This window comes from Atta colombica, unplaced genomic scaffold, assembly GCF_001594045.1.
Source record: "Atta colombica isolate Treedump-2 unplaced genomic scaffold, Acol1.0 scaffold18, whole genome shotgun sequence".
Lineage (NCBI taxonomy): Eukaryota > Metazoa > Arthropoda > Insecta > Hymenoptera > Formicidae > Atta > Atta colombica.
The window spans coordinates 895,314-909,815 of NW_017259271.1; positions in this window are offsets into that span (position 1 = coordinate 895,314).

Consider the following 14,502-nt stretch of genomic DNA (forward strand, 5'->3'; position numbering starts at 1 on the left):
ACTTTAAATTTTTGTAGTTTATGCTGAAAGAATATGCGTTAATTACATAATTCGCTTTTTAATTTTATAAACTATTATATATATTTATAAACTATATATTTGATTTTTATTGTGTTAGACTATTTTTAAATGGATTAAACATTGTAAAATCATATTTTGTAATTTATGATAAACATCTGTATTACTTGAAAAAAGAAGAGATAAAACAGGAACATATTTAATTGCTGCGTCACATTGTCTACGTTATGATAATCCCGGTATCGTTTCGAAGAAAAAAATCTTTGTACTTTTATTTTAAAATGTATGTTATCTAAGTTTGAAATGCGAAGAAAGGTGCCTGTTGTAGGGGATAAGATTACGAATAAAAAGCAGACGAGATTTACATTACTCAAAATGTTTATTGAAAAATAAAGATGTTATATATATGAATAATTCTTTTGCGAATAAATATTTATTTTAAATTTTAAAAAAAATACATTGAGTACGATTGAGAGAGAGAGAGAGAGAGAGAGAGAGAGAGAGAGAGAGAGAGAACATGGTACCATATAGCATTGATTTATGGGTTTATTTTTACAGAATTTTGTGAAATTGAGTTTTACGATCACTCGATCGTTTTATTACATGGGCTAAAAAGTTCCGGGATTTTTAATGAAAACAAACGTTTTTTGGGCAAAGTTATATTTATTCCTCAACATAGTTGCCTTCGAAGGCGATACACTTGGTATAGCAATTTTCCAACATTTCGATGCCCTTTCTGTAGTACGAAACGTCCAAGCCTTCGAAATACGCCTCGGTTTCCGCGATGACTTCCTCATTCGATGTGAATCTCTTTCCCTGTTGCCACCGCTTGAGGTTTGGGAACAGATAATAATCGCTGGGGGCCAAGTCTGGAGACGGGTCAGCAACCAATTCGAATCGTAATTGCTCCAATTTGGCCATCGCTTTCAAGGACGTGTGTGACAGTGCGTTATCGTGATGGTACAGAACGAAGGCGAAAGTAGCGCCACTTAAACGATTGTAGTTTGTAAACGAATGAACAAAATGTCATGAAACTTCATACATAAACTAATGACAGATGAACCTCTCGAAATGAATCATGTTCATTTTCTAGTGACGCCACGTATTGAAAAATCTCGGGACTTTTCAGCCCATGTAGTATTTACAACCAGCGGTGAATAGCCATAAAGCCCCAAACACAATGCGAGACAACAGCGATAAGAATAATAATAGAAATGTTATAGAAATAAACGATATATAATTGTTGCCTCCCGTTGCACAATGCCGCAAAAGAAGTAAAAAATACCAACCAATCTGATTTTGTATATAGGCTGTAATATATTGAGGATATCTGAGGAGAAATGATCACAGCTGTCTGGTTGATAATACTTTATTTTCCACGTATATATAACTGTTCGCAAGACAAGAAGCAAGGACTACAGCGCTGCGCGGCGATGATCGGCTACCACCATGAACGCAACGCTCTCAAGAGCGGGCACGCAACCGACGCCACATACTTCCTCCCTTCCCCCAGAGTTAATATATATACAGTTTTGCGAATAATCTTAAGATTAGATGTATTTGACAAATAAAAATGCTTAAAGATTAAAGTTTACAATAGAATGCGTTCGGCTAACAAAGAAAAAAAAGAAGTAATAATAAAAGAGTAGGAATAATAATTCCAATTTGAACACAAATTACTTAAGGCTCCTGACTAGTCGCGGCGGCCATATTGGAATCGTGACGTCAGAAGCGAGGAATGATGACACGTTAATTTATGTGGCGTGCCATTTTTAAATAAAGATTTGGATTAAACGAAATGACGAGATCACTTTAAAATACTTGTAAAAATCGATGAAAACTGTCTTTTTCTCCCTTGACAGTTAATAAATGGTCGTAAAATGTAAAGAGCCTATATCCGGGCAGATACACATGACAGCTGTTGAAACGAGTAAAATATACGCTTTTACATATAAAATTCCAAGAACTTTAGTTTTCATTGATAATTACGACTTTGATAAGTACGAGACAAGTCACATTTTCACGATTAGGAGGATTAGATTAAATAACAACGAAATAGCACGCAACATAAATTTCGTCGTCACTTTTCCATGCCTATAAGTTCGGCCATTTATCGTGGTGCTGTAACACATAAACAAGTACGAGCCTATGTCGTGTGATCGCCTGCGGCGCATTGAGAGTGAATGAGACAGCGAATTCTTTTTCCCACTAGTAGCTTCTTTCAAGTGATCGAAAATGCTTTCTCAGCAATCTCGGCCGCTCGGCGGCCCTAGGCATCAATAAGAGGCGGGGGGCATCCTAAATAATATATAAGTTTTAATAAAGTGTAATAATAGTATCCTCCCCTTAATCCAGAATAATATGAATTATGTTAAAACGCAACATTTACGAGATATTTAATTGTTTATGATTTTTCATGCGCGTTATATAATACTTCTCCTTCATAAACTCGAGTAGCAAGAATAGTTCAAAAGAAGTAGAATTTTACCGAAAAAAAATTATAAACCAGCATTTCTTTTCAAAAAAGAGTCTCGAAAGACCATCAGAAAAGAAATGCGTATGTTCGAGATTCGAGACTTGTGAAGAAAATATGCGAAAAAAAATCGAACAGTCGCAAAAAACGTTTTTCATTTATAATATAAAACGAAAAATATTGATTCTATGAAAAAGAATCGGTATAAAAAATGTATGTATTCGAAATAACTTTAAAATAAGACATGGAACATTAAGATCGATCTATTAGTTCAGTAGAAAAAAAATTTAAAAAAACATTTAAAAAGGCTTTTTTTTCGCTCGCTCTCTGTTCATTGAGAAATACAAAGCTTTGAAATCCTTGTAAAATGTAGCCCTCGTAATGACGAACAAATCTAACCCTGAACAAGCCTGAAAATGTTATTAATTTTTTTGACAAAATTCTTGACAAAAAGTCTTTTGTTTACTAAAAACCTATCTACGAAAAACTTAATCTTAAACTTAATTTCTCCATCTGAGCGGTCGCACAGCAATTTACAGAGATTTTGCTTCTTCAAGAGTTGCACTATCATGTATACTTAATATTATAACAAAATGATTTTTTTGCTAATTAAACTATTATAAAACATCTTTAAAAAGTGGATATTTTTTTCCGTATAAAAAAACGGAAATAATTTCGTTAATATGCATATCAAATAGCCATATGAAGCATTTGAAATTTGACATTTTTCTACGAATTTAAAAAAAAAAAGATTACCTTCTGATTATAGGAACCGAAATAATAATTTTTTTTCAATAAATTACTGTGGCTCTAGTTTTTAAGATTAAGAGTTCGGTCTGGCACCAATTTAAGAATTTATTTATTCAAGGAAGAATTAAATTTTTGCTGTTGAAAAATTCGAATTTTTTGTTGCCGAAAAAGTTTGTTTAAAATTGGAAAGAACGCGAGCGAGGCAGTGCGCCGGGCGGAGTGAGGCAGGGTTGATAAAAAAATGTGTTAAAAAAATAAACATTTTTTTTTATTTAAAACATGTTTTTAATGTTTTATATATATTTTAAACAGCTTTAGAAAAGAATCATGTCTAAAATAAAAAAAAAACATCTTTTAAATATATATTTATTATATTTTATTAAAACGCATTTTTACTTTCAAATAAAATTTTGAAATGTTTCTGAGGTACATTTTAGCATTTAATTATATCTACTTACTCATTTTTCTTAAATTTGAGCGTATTATCACATAAATATCTTTTGCATAGGAGCAAAATGGATTCAACTGAGAAGAAAAGTATTCTACCATTTTGCAATTTTCGTAATAATTAACAAGATATTAACTGCTAAAAATTGACGAAAATTGGCCTTCAATACTCTCATTTTTATCAATATAAGAAAACTCATTTTTACCAATAATAAGAAAAATGATATTAAAAAATTCTTAAAAAATTCTTAAAAAATTCTTAGAGCTCTATGAAAAAAAATTAATAATTGTCTCTTGTAGTTTTTCTGTAAAGTTGATAGTACTTGAGTAAAAAATTATTAAAGATTTTCGGCAATTTTTATCAATTAATATCTTATTAATTATTGCTAAATGATAGAGAACTTTTCTTCTCAGTTTAATTCATTTTGTTCCCATGTGAAAGATTTATCATTATTTATCATTATCATTATCATTATCATTATATTTCCTTTTATATATACCCTGTATACATAAAGTTATTATATATGTATACATATGTATGTATATATATATTTGTATACATGCATATATTCTGCAATACACTCTACTTTTTTGTAATTTTATAACCAAACTATTGTTTTCTAAACAAAACTAACTTTTTAAAATTATTTTTATAGAAGGTCACATTATCATCCATATTTCTCTTCGATTCACCATTATGCAATGTTGTCACATTTTTATTAATATCCTAAATAATAAATATTTCGTAATTTTGATTTCCAGAATCGAACAACATTTAATGAATGTAACTGTCAAGTTTTAAACTTAAATATTTATTATTAACTATTATATTAAAGATATACACTAACTTTCGCAAATATAAAAGTAAATTAGTGTTACATGAAAACTATTTTACAACTATATTCAACAGTTACCATTTGGCAAATTATTTATTATTTGTTTACATATATTATATTTGTATCTGCAATTAAATTCATAAAAATAATTTTGTATTGATAATTCCATACATTTAATTGTCCAATTGGACACTTTTTACGGCATGTTAAATAAAGAAACATAGCTAATGTGATTTAAATTTGTTAATCAGACATGCATTCCATACTTAAACATAATTTTTTAGTAATAAACCGAAAAAATAAAAATTCAAGAAACAAAAAATTAAAAATTTCATGATCATAATTACTTTGCGAAACATTTGATTAAGCTATTTATTTATATCTTGTCGAGCTACTGTAGATTTACCAGGTGTATAAGCTTAAATCCGCTGTTTTTAAGTCAAAAAACATTTTTTTTTCCTAGGAAGCAAAAACAAATTTATTCAAAGTACTTGCCCTCGTAAACTATATATTTTTCCCATCTTTCAATTTGTGCATACCACGCCAAAAAAATTCCTCATCTTTCGAGGCAAACCTTCCTCATCAAGCCATTTTCGGGCGTCTTCATAAGAATCGAAATGCCGCTCAGCGAGCGCATGGCCCATCGACAAAAACAGATGATAGTCAGAAGGTGCCAGGTCTGGTGAGTAAGCGGGATAGGGTAGCACTTCCCAGTTGAGTGTCCAAGTAGTTTTGGACCATTATTGACGTATGCGTTGTCGGAAGAAAATCAGCTTGTCATGTCTTTTCCGATAATGCGGCCTTTTTTCACGCAGAGCACGGTGCAATTTGATCAGTTGTTGGTGGTAGCGGTGAGCATTAACAGTTTCACCAGGTTTTAACAGCTCATAGTAGATGACACCCTCCTGATCCCACCAAATGCACAGCATCGTCTTCCGTCCGAAACGATTTGGTCTTGAAAAAGATAATGATGGTTGGGCGGGATAAAGATTTCTTGCGTTTAGGATTCTGAAATAGATCCACTTTTCATCGCCTGTCACAATCAGTTGCAGGAACGATTTTCTTTTTTATCTGGCAAGAATTTGGCATGTGTTTTGGCGTCGCTCCATCTGCCTATCGTTCAGTTCATGCGGCACCCGATCTTTTGAACCTTCCCCATGGCATGTAGCCGCATGGAAATGGCTGCTTGAGAAACATCCAATTGCTCGGCAAGCATTTGTTGCGATTGGGTATCATCCTCGTCCAAAAGAGCCTGCAATTGACAGTCCTCAACCTTCCTGGACCGATTTTCACGCTTTTTGTCACTCAGGTCAAAATTGTCATCATTGAACCGGCGAAATCAATCTCTGCACGTTGTTTCCGATAAAGCATTGTCGCTATATGTCTCCACAAGCATTCGATGCGATTCGGTAGCCGATTTCTTCAAATTGAAACAGAAAAGCAAAGCTTCCCGCATATGCTTTTTTTTTTAGCAAAAAACTAGACATGATTACGAAAGAAAAAATGTATGTTGTATGAAATTGCTGATGTGCACTGGTTAATATTGACAGATGTCAAATACATAAAAAAAAATGTGCTCAGGGTAGCTTTGTACGCTCATTAATGCCACCTATGAGCAAACAGCGGATTTAAGCTTACACACCTAAAAAATCAGGTTTCCATCAATTTATTGTTAAGAAAATATAAATTTAACAAATTTTAACATACAAAATCAAATATGCGCGAATCGCCGAGCGGACCAATCTTCCCACTCGACTGCGCGCCGGCTTTCTTCCAGAGTTGTTTTGTTTAAAACTTTTTTTTTAAACGAATGTTTTAAACATGCTTTTTTTAAAATAATTTATAATAAATGTTTAAAACATTATTTTTAAAAAATGTGTTTTTAATACTTTAGTAGAGGAGAAGGTGATATTCCAGTTACATTTTACACGATAACTTATTATAGTTACGCTAACATTTGGCAAATTACTTATTAATTATTTATTTACATATGTCATATTTGCATCTTTAATTAAATTCACAAAAACAATTTTGTACTGATAATTCCATACATTTAATTGTCCAATTTGATACTTTTTACAGCATATTAAATAAAGAAATAGCTAATATGACTTAAATTTGTTAATCAGACATGTATTCCATATTCAAATGATTTTTTAATAATAAACCGAAAAAATAAAAATTCAAGAAAGAAAAAATTTTCTAAATTAAAAATTTCATGGTTACAATTCGAGATTTTTTTTAGCAAATTCAATTCTTCCTTGACAAATTGGTGCCAGACAGAACTCTTAATCCTAAAAACTAAAGCTATAGTGATTTTTTGAAAAAAAATTGTTATAGTATCTCGGTTCCTAATAATCGGAGGGTAATCTTTTTTTTTAAATTCGTAGAAAAATATCAGATTTCGAATGCTTCACAGCTATTTGATATGATGCATGTTAATGAAATTATTTCCATTTTTTATATGGAAAAAGATATCCACTTTTTAAAATCGTTTTATAATAAACTGCAAAAAATCGTTTTGTTATTAAGTGTACAAAAAGTAAGAGTTGCATCATGTACACTTCATAAACTGCGTTTTAACATAATTTATACTGTTCTGGATTAATGGGAGGGGTACATTATTATAATTTATTAAAACTTATATATTATTTAGAATGCCCCTCCGCTCCTTATTGATGCCTAGGGCCGTCGAACGGCCGAGATTGCCTAAAAAACATTTTCGGTCGATTGAAACACGCGACTAAAGCGAGAAGGATGACTCGCTGTCTCGTTCGCTTTCGGCGCAAAGGCGAGCACATGAACATGACTCGTGCTTAAGTGTGTGGCTACCGTTTTGCCAAACCGCCGTCTGATTCTGTGTCGTCACTATCAACGCAAATTCTTGACTGAATAATTAGGAACCTTAATACTAAATGTCGCGTATAAAGACATAAACTTGCGACCGACTTATGTGAGTTAGAAATGCACTCGTTTTTTTTTAACGGGGTAAGTTTTAATAGGGTCTTTGTAGAGGTAGGCTGATTAAAGGAGCCTCAGATTGCGTAGGAGAGGAAGGGGTGTTCTGAGTTGGATTATTCGTTTCCTCTGACAAAAAATGCGCCGGCTTCAGGCGCTCTACTGAGACGTTAACAAGTTTGCCGTTGGCTTTGATGGAATAGACTTTGTCGGAAATTTTTTGAATGATCCTAAAGGGACCAGAATAAAGTCGCTCCAAAGATTTTTTAATTGTGACGTAAGACGTTTAATTGTGAAGGAAGACGTATGAGCAACTGGATAGCTCTTTGAATACGAATGCTCGCTTTTTGTAGTGACTGGGAATCAGCTTAACTTGGCGCATATATTGACGAAAATCATTAATGAAAATCTGAAGCTCTGAGTTATAATCTTTTTGTAGGAAAAATTCTTCCGGGACGCGAAGAATTGTGCCGTAAATAAATTCGCCTGGTGAAGCGTTGGTGTCTAATCTGACATGAGTGTGCAAGCCGAAGAGGAAGAACATCTATTCAATTTTGAGTGCCGTGACACATAATTGCCGCTTTTAGAGCGCGGTGTCAATGCTCAATCATGCCGTTGGAGGCAGGGTGGTAAGTCGTACGAATGCGTTTGCACTCAATGAGGGATAGGAAGGTTGAAAAAATTTGATATTTAAATTGAGTCTCTTGGTCAATGGTAATTACTTTCGGAGCGCCAAAACGCGTGATCCAGTGATTGTAAAATGCCTTAGAAATAGTCTAAGCTGAAGTGTCAGTTAAAAGAATGGCTTTTGCCCAACGGGAAAAATCAATTAGCGTCAAGCAAAATCTAAAACCATTACTTAGAGAGAGAGGGACGATTAAAGATCTAGATACACATGTTCGAAGCGGCTGTAGGAAGCTGTGAGATGAGTTGACGTTTTACATGAAATTTTTGACTGTTGGCAGTTGATGCAATTCTTTCCCCAAGTCGCAACGGTGCAGGTTGGGCTAGATGGGCTGGCGACACAGTCACTTTTGCACTGGGATGCGCTGGATTGTGGAAAAGATCGAAAACTTGTTTTTTTAGAAACTGAAATGTACGGACAAATGGCCTCTCCTGTTAAATCGCAATAGAGCTCAAAGTTCGACAATCCCCAGATAGATCTTTTTAATTTGAGAGAAGATGAATCGAAAGCCAGCAAATGTTTAAGTTCTTCGTTCTCCTTTTGACGGCCAGATAACTAGTTCAAATTCAATTGGAAAACGAAGAGTCTCTATGTGGGAGACGCTATCGGCAATGACATTGTTGGAACCAGAATTCTATGTCCATCAAAAATGCTTTAAACGGTAACTGTCGTAACTGAGAGGCTTTGTCGGAACGTTGTTTGAAAGTGAAGGTCAGCGGTTTATGGTCTATTAAGATTTTAAAGTTGTGATCCTTCAGAAAATGCCGAAAGAATTTGATCGATTCGAAGATTGCAGTTAGCTCTCGTACGTGCTGTAGTTTCTCTGAAAAGAGGGAAATTTTTTAAAGAAAAAGGTTAGGGCTTTCAGATTCTCTCAAGTTTCTGTTCTAATGAAGCCCCTATTGAAAAAAATCTGAAGCATCTAAAACTAAATGAGTTTCTGCGGAAGCGGATGGATGAGTTATTATTACACTGCGTTAGCTAGGTTTGACTTAGCTGCTATAAATGCGGCTTCCACTTCTGGAGACTGTTTGATTTCACGATTATCGTTCTTAAGATATTCATGGAGAGGGGCTAATGTTCAAGCTGCGTGAGGCAAGCTGCATAAAGGCTTTGTAAAAATTCAAAGCTCTTAGAAATCTCCGGAGTTCGGTGATTGTATGGGATTTAAAGAAGTTTTGAATCGCTGTTTTTTCAGGGCTTGATGCTGTTGTTATTTACTCTGTGCCCTAGGAAAACTATTTCCTTGATTCCGAAAACGCATTTAATAGCGTTCAGAAACAGTCCGAATTCTTTAAGTTTCTAGAAGATTATGGTGCTTCTTATGCTCCTCGATAGATGAGACTATCAGGATATTGTCTATGTAAACGAAGATGAAATCAATCTCTGAGAGCTCGATGAATTTACTGCTGAAAAGTTTGGGCGGCGTTGCGAAGACCGAAATTGAGAGAAACTCGAACAATCCGAAAGGAATAATAACTGCCGTTTTGGAAATGTCCTATTCGGCTATCAGAATCTGATAATAAGCTTTGCGAAGATCGAGAAAAGAGAAAATATTTTTGCCGAAGACATTAACTGAAAAATCGTGCAAATGAGATATCGGATATATGTCGGGAGTGATGATCGCATTCAAACGGCAATAATCACCGCATTCTCCATTCATTTCCTTTTTTGCGGACAAGATGTATAGAGCTAGCCTGTATAAGAGCTATTGGATGGTCTACTCATCTAAATTCGGCTTTGGCTGCCTCTAGTTTATTCCGGTGATAACGGGCGCTCTGCGATAGGAGGACCGGATGTTACTATGATGCTCGATTTCTTGAGTCCTGAAAGAGATTTGTTGACTCACGCCTGTTAATTCAGGAAATTCAGCGAGAATGTCCGAAAATTCGGAGTCGCGTTTCATTATTGAGATTTTACTTTCTGGAACAATACGCACTTTTCCCGAAACATGAAGATTAGTTATACCGTCCACAAACGGTTATGTAACCTACTATTAATTTATAGGATTTTAAGAAGTCTGCACCTATTATTGCCATCGGAACGGCGATTATCCGGAAGTTCCAAGAAATGGGTCGACGAAATCCTAAATTTAAAGTAATACGACGTTCGTTGAATGATAGTGGTATTATTCGCTGCGAATAATTTAAACGCAGTCGGAATAATTTTCGCTTGTCGTAAAAAGACGAGAGAAACCTCCGCGCCAGTATCGACAAGAAAATGTTGATCGGAAATCCGCCGGACACATAGAGACAGCTATGTAGTAGCCCTTTTGTCCCAGCCGTTTCTGTGCGGAAAGGGGGAATTAGTTTTCCGGGAATTACTGTCGGACTTTCACGAACATGGTTTGCGGTAGGAAGTAGCTTGTGCCTCGTACTTATGATGAATGATACTTACAATGAAATAAGAGTCCGAACTATTTCCCGTGCTTTTTCACGCTAGGAGATGAATTGTGGAATCGGTCGCGTGACGAGGAACGACGACGACGGAGTCTGGCTATCTCGCTATTCAAAGATGCTAATTGATCGGTTAATTTAGATAATTTTTCATCAATGCTCAGCGAATCCATAGCGAATTTGGTGCTTACTTTTATCTAGCGAAGCTACGACGGAGCTCAAAGTGATGCCATAACTATAATATCTGCCAGCTTGTCCGCTATTTCGGCTAGTTTAGCAAATCTGACTCGTTTGACCAGGACGCGACCAGGATAGCTTTATGTGCATCCAGTAGGTGCTTTAAGAAAAGTGATTTTAGCACCGAGTTGCTGTATTGCTTAAGTTCTTCATGTGATTTAACAAATGTGATGGTTTTTGATCACCTAGCACCTTAACCCTTTTACAATTGATGCAAACAAGCTTTAGGTGAGATTGCATACACAGACAGAATATATGTTCCTTAATTTGTCGGTACAGATCCTCGGAAAGAGGATCCATAGTATTGAAAAATATTACCTAGATATTTATGCAATTATTCTGGTCGCTACCTTGTTTGACCTGACAACAAGGAAGGTATATGCCTCTCGTACAGAATCTTTTCGATTAAAGACGTCCTTCAGGCTTCTATATAATTTATATGACGATTCGTGTACCCAAGACTATCGAATCTTCTTTATGAAACTTTCCCTCGACGAGCGAGGGGAAGAGATTCCAGGAAGTGTATTTCATAAATAACAACGAGATATGTGTACGTGACTATTTACAAGTTTATAAATAGCACATACACTTACACGACTCACGAGACTTATCATTTCGATCGAATGCTTTTAATCAGCACAATGAGGCACCTCCCGCGCTCGCATACTTATGGTCGGTAATGAATAATTAACGACTGCAATTTGTTGTGCGTTTCGCGACATTCAAGCATTCGTGTGACTCAAATATAATTCACAATCGCGGAAGCCCTTGTCTTAGGCAAATATGGCTTGGTGAATAAAATTATTGTATGAAACGAAGTTGAAGATTACGCTGAGGTCTTGCAAATCACTTCTATGAACGTAATATATACTCATGAAAAACCATGAAAATGTCAATATCTCGTAATCATATTTTGAAATTTTTACTATTATACATAAATTGGAGGAATATGCGATTAATATAATTTATTAAAATTTATACGTTATCTATAATGTCCATTCTCCTATTATTTATACATGTTGAGCGGCCAAAATTGCCGGGAAAGCATTTTAGCTGGCAGCTAGTGTTGTTATAGATACTTTAATTGTAGAGAAAAACTTTTCAATCCGTAAATGCAATTAAGAGAAACGAGCTAGAGAGATTAATCATATTCGTTGGTAAAATAGGGCACTCGAGCATCTCCTTAAGGCTCCTGACTACTCAGCCAAGAACTGTGCGTTGACGGTGGCAACATAGAATTAGACGGCGGTCTGGCAAAACCGGTAGCCACATATTTAAGCATGAGCCCATGTTTGTGCTCGCCGAGCGAGCTCCTTCTCACACCGAAAATGCTTTTTCAGCCAATTAATAGCCCTAGACATCAATAAAGGAGGCATTCTAAATAACATATAAGTTTTAATAAATTATAGTAATAGTGTATCTCTCTCATTAATCTAGAATAGTATAAATCATGTTAAAATGCAACAGTTTATGAGATATTTAATTGTATACGATTTTTCATGCGCGTTATATAGTATACCCTTTGTTCAGAAACTCAAGTAGCAAGAATAGTTCAGTGGAAGTAGAATTTTACCGAACAAAAATTATAAAGCATTTCTCTGCATGAAAGTCTTGAAAGGCCATCAGAAAAGAAATACGTATGTTTAAGATTCGAGACTTGTGAAGAAAATTGCGAAAAAATCGAATAGTTGCAAAAAGCACGTTTTTCGCTTATAAAAAAAGAAAGATATTGATTGTATGAAAAAAAATTCGATATAAAAAATGTAGATATTCGAAATAACTACAAAATGAGAGTGGAACATTAAAATCGATCTATTACAATAGTTCAGTAGAAAAAAAATAAAAAAAGGCCTTTTTTCACTCGCTCTCTGTTCATTGAGATTTAAACGCAAAGCTTTGAAATTCTCATAAATGTAGCCCTCGTAATGACGAACAAATCTAGCCCTGAACAAGCCTGAAATGTTCATTAGTTTTTGCAAAAAGACATTTGTACACTAAAAACTTGTCTGCGAAAAAAACTTTATTTCTTCATCTTTAAGCAATCGCACAGCAATTTATGGAGGTGATTTTTCTTCTTCAAGAGTTGCACTATCACGTACACTTAATAAAAACGATTTGCAGTTAAACTATTAAAACGGCTTTAAAAAGTAGATATTTTTTCCATATAAAAAATGGAATAATTCCAGTATTCGACAACTACATCTTCTGACATTTTTCTACAAATTTAAAAAAAAAAGATTACCCTTCGATTATTAAGAGCCGAGACGACAATTTTTTTTGAAAAAAATCACTCTGTCTCTAGTTTTTAAGATTAAGAGTTCCGTCTGGCATCAATATGTCAAGGAAGAATTGCATTTATTATTAAAAAAATTTCGAATTGTAATCATGAAATTTTTAGTTTAAAAAATTTTTTCTTTCTTGAATTTTTATTTTTTCAGTTTATTACTAAAAAATCACGTTTGAATGCGTGTCTGATTAACAAATTTAAATCACATTATCTATATTTTTTTTTATTTAATATGCTGTAAAAAGTGCTCAATTGGACAATTAAATGCACGGAATTATCAGTGCAAAATTATTTTTGTGAATTTAATTGCAGATGCAAATATGACATATGTAAACAAATAATTAATAAGTAATTTGCTAATATTAGCATAACTGTTAAAGATATAATACTAACTTTTGCAAATATAAAAATAAATTAGTGTTACATGAAAAATATATTTTGCAACTATTTTCAACAGTTACATTTGGCAGATTTTTTAGTAATAAGCCGAAAAAAATAAAAATTCTAGAAACAAAGAACTAAAAATTTCGTGGTTACAATTACTTTATGAAACATTTGATTAAGCTATTTTGTTTATATCTCGGCGAATTACCCCAGATTTAAAAAAATCATGTTTTCACATCAATTTATTGCTGAGAAAATGTAAATTTAGCAAATTTTAACGCACGAAATCAGATACGCGCGAATCGCTGAGCAGATCGATCTTCTCTACTCGACTACGCGCCAACTTCTCTCATTCCCGGCGCACTGTCTCGCTCGCATTCTTCAACTTTGCAATGCTTTATTGTACCGCTCATGGTGCAAGGATGCCGCTCCGGACACCATTTATAGAATTTATGGGTCAGCCGTTAATCATCCTTGTTGAAAAAAGAAAACGGAGATTTGACGTTTTCTGTGAAAATCTCCTTTCTTTTTTACGCGGGATTTATTACATTCGCCCCGCGATTTTTTCGTTTGTTGATATATATTAGGTGTACAACTTTGCTTCCGCTGTTTTTCTATAGATGGCTTTAGCGGTAAGTGGTGGTCGAAATAAATAGATCATAGACGTCATACAATAAACTTGGGCATCTGTCAACATAACCCCATAGAAACATTAGTCGATTTGTGTCTGCATCATAAAGTTATTCTCGATTGAAAATATCAGTTTACGAGCCAAATTCTCGTCATTTGCGGGAGGTTTTAATTTTTTGCTTCAATATGAAGAAATCTGCGGCTGAGGCTCATCGAATGCTCTCAAATACTTATGGTGAGGCCGCTATTAGTGAAAGAATGTATCGTGAATGGTTTCAACGCTTCAAGAACGGTGATTTTGACATCGAAGACTGGCATAGCGGTGGAAGAGAGAAGGTTTCCGAAGATGCAGAATTGGAGGCATTACTTGAGCAAGACTCGTGTCAAAATCAAGAAGAATT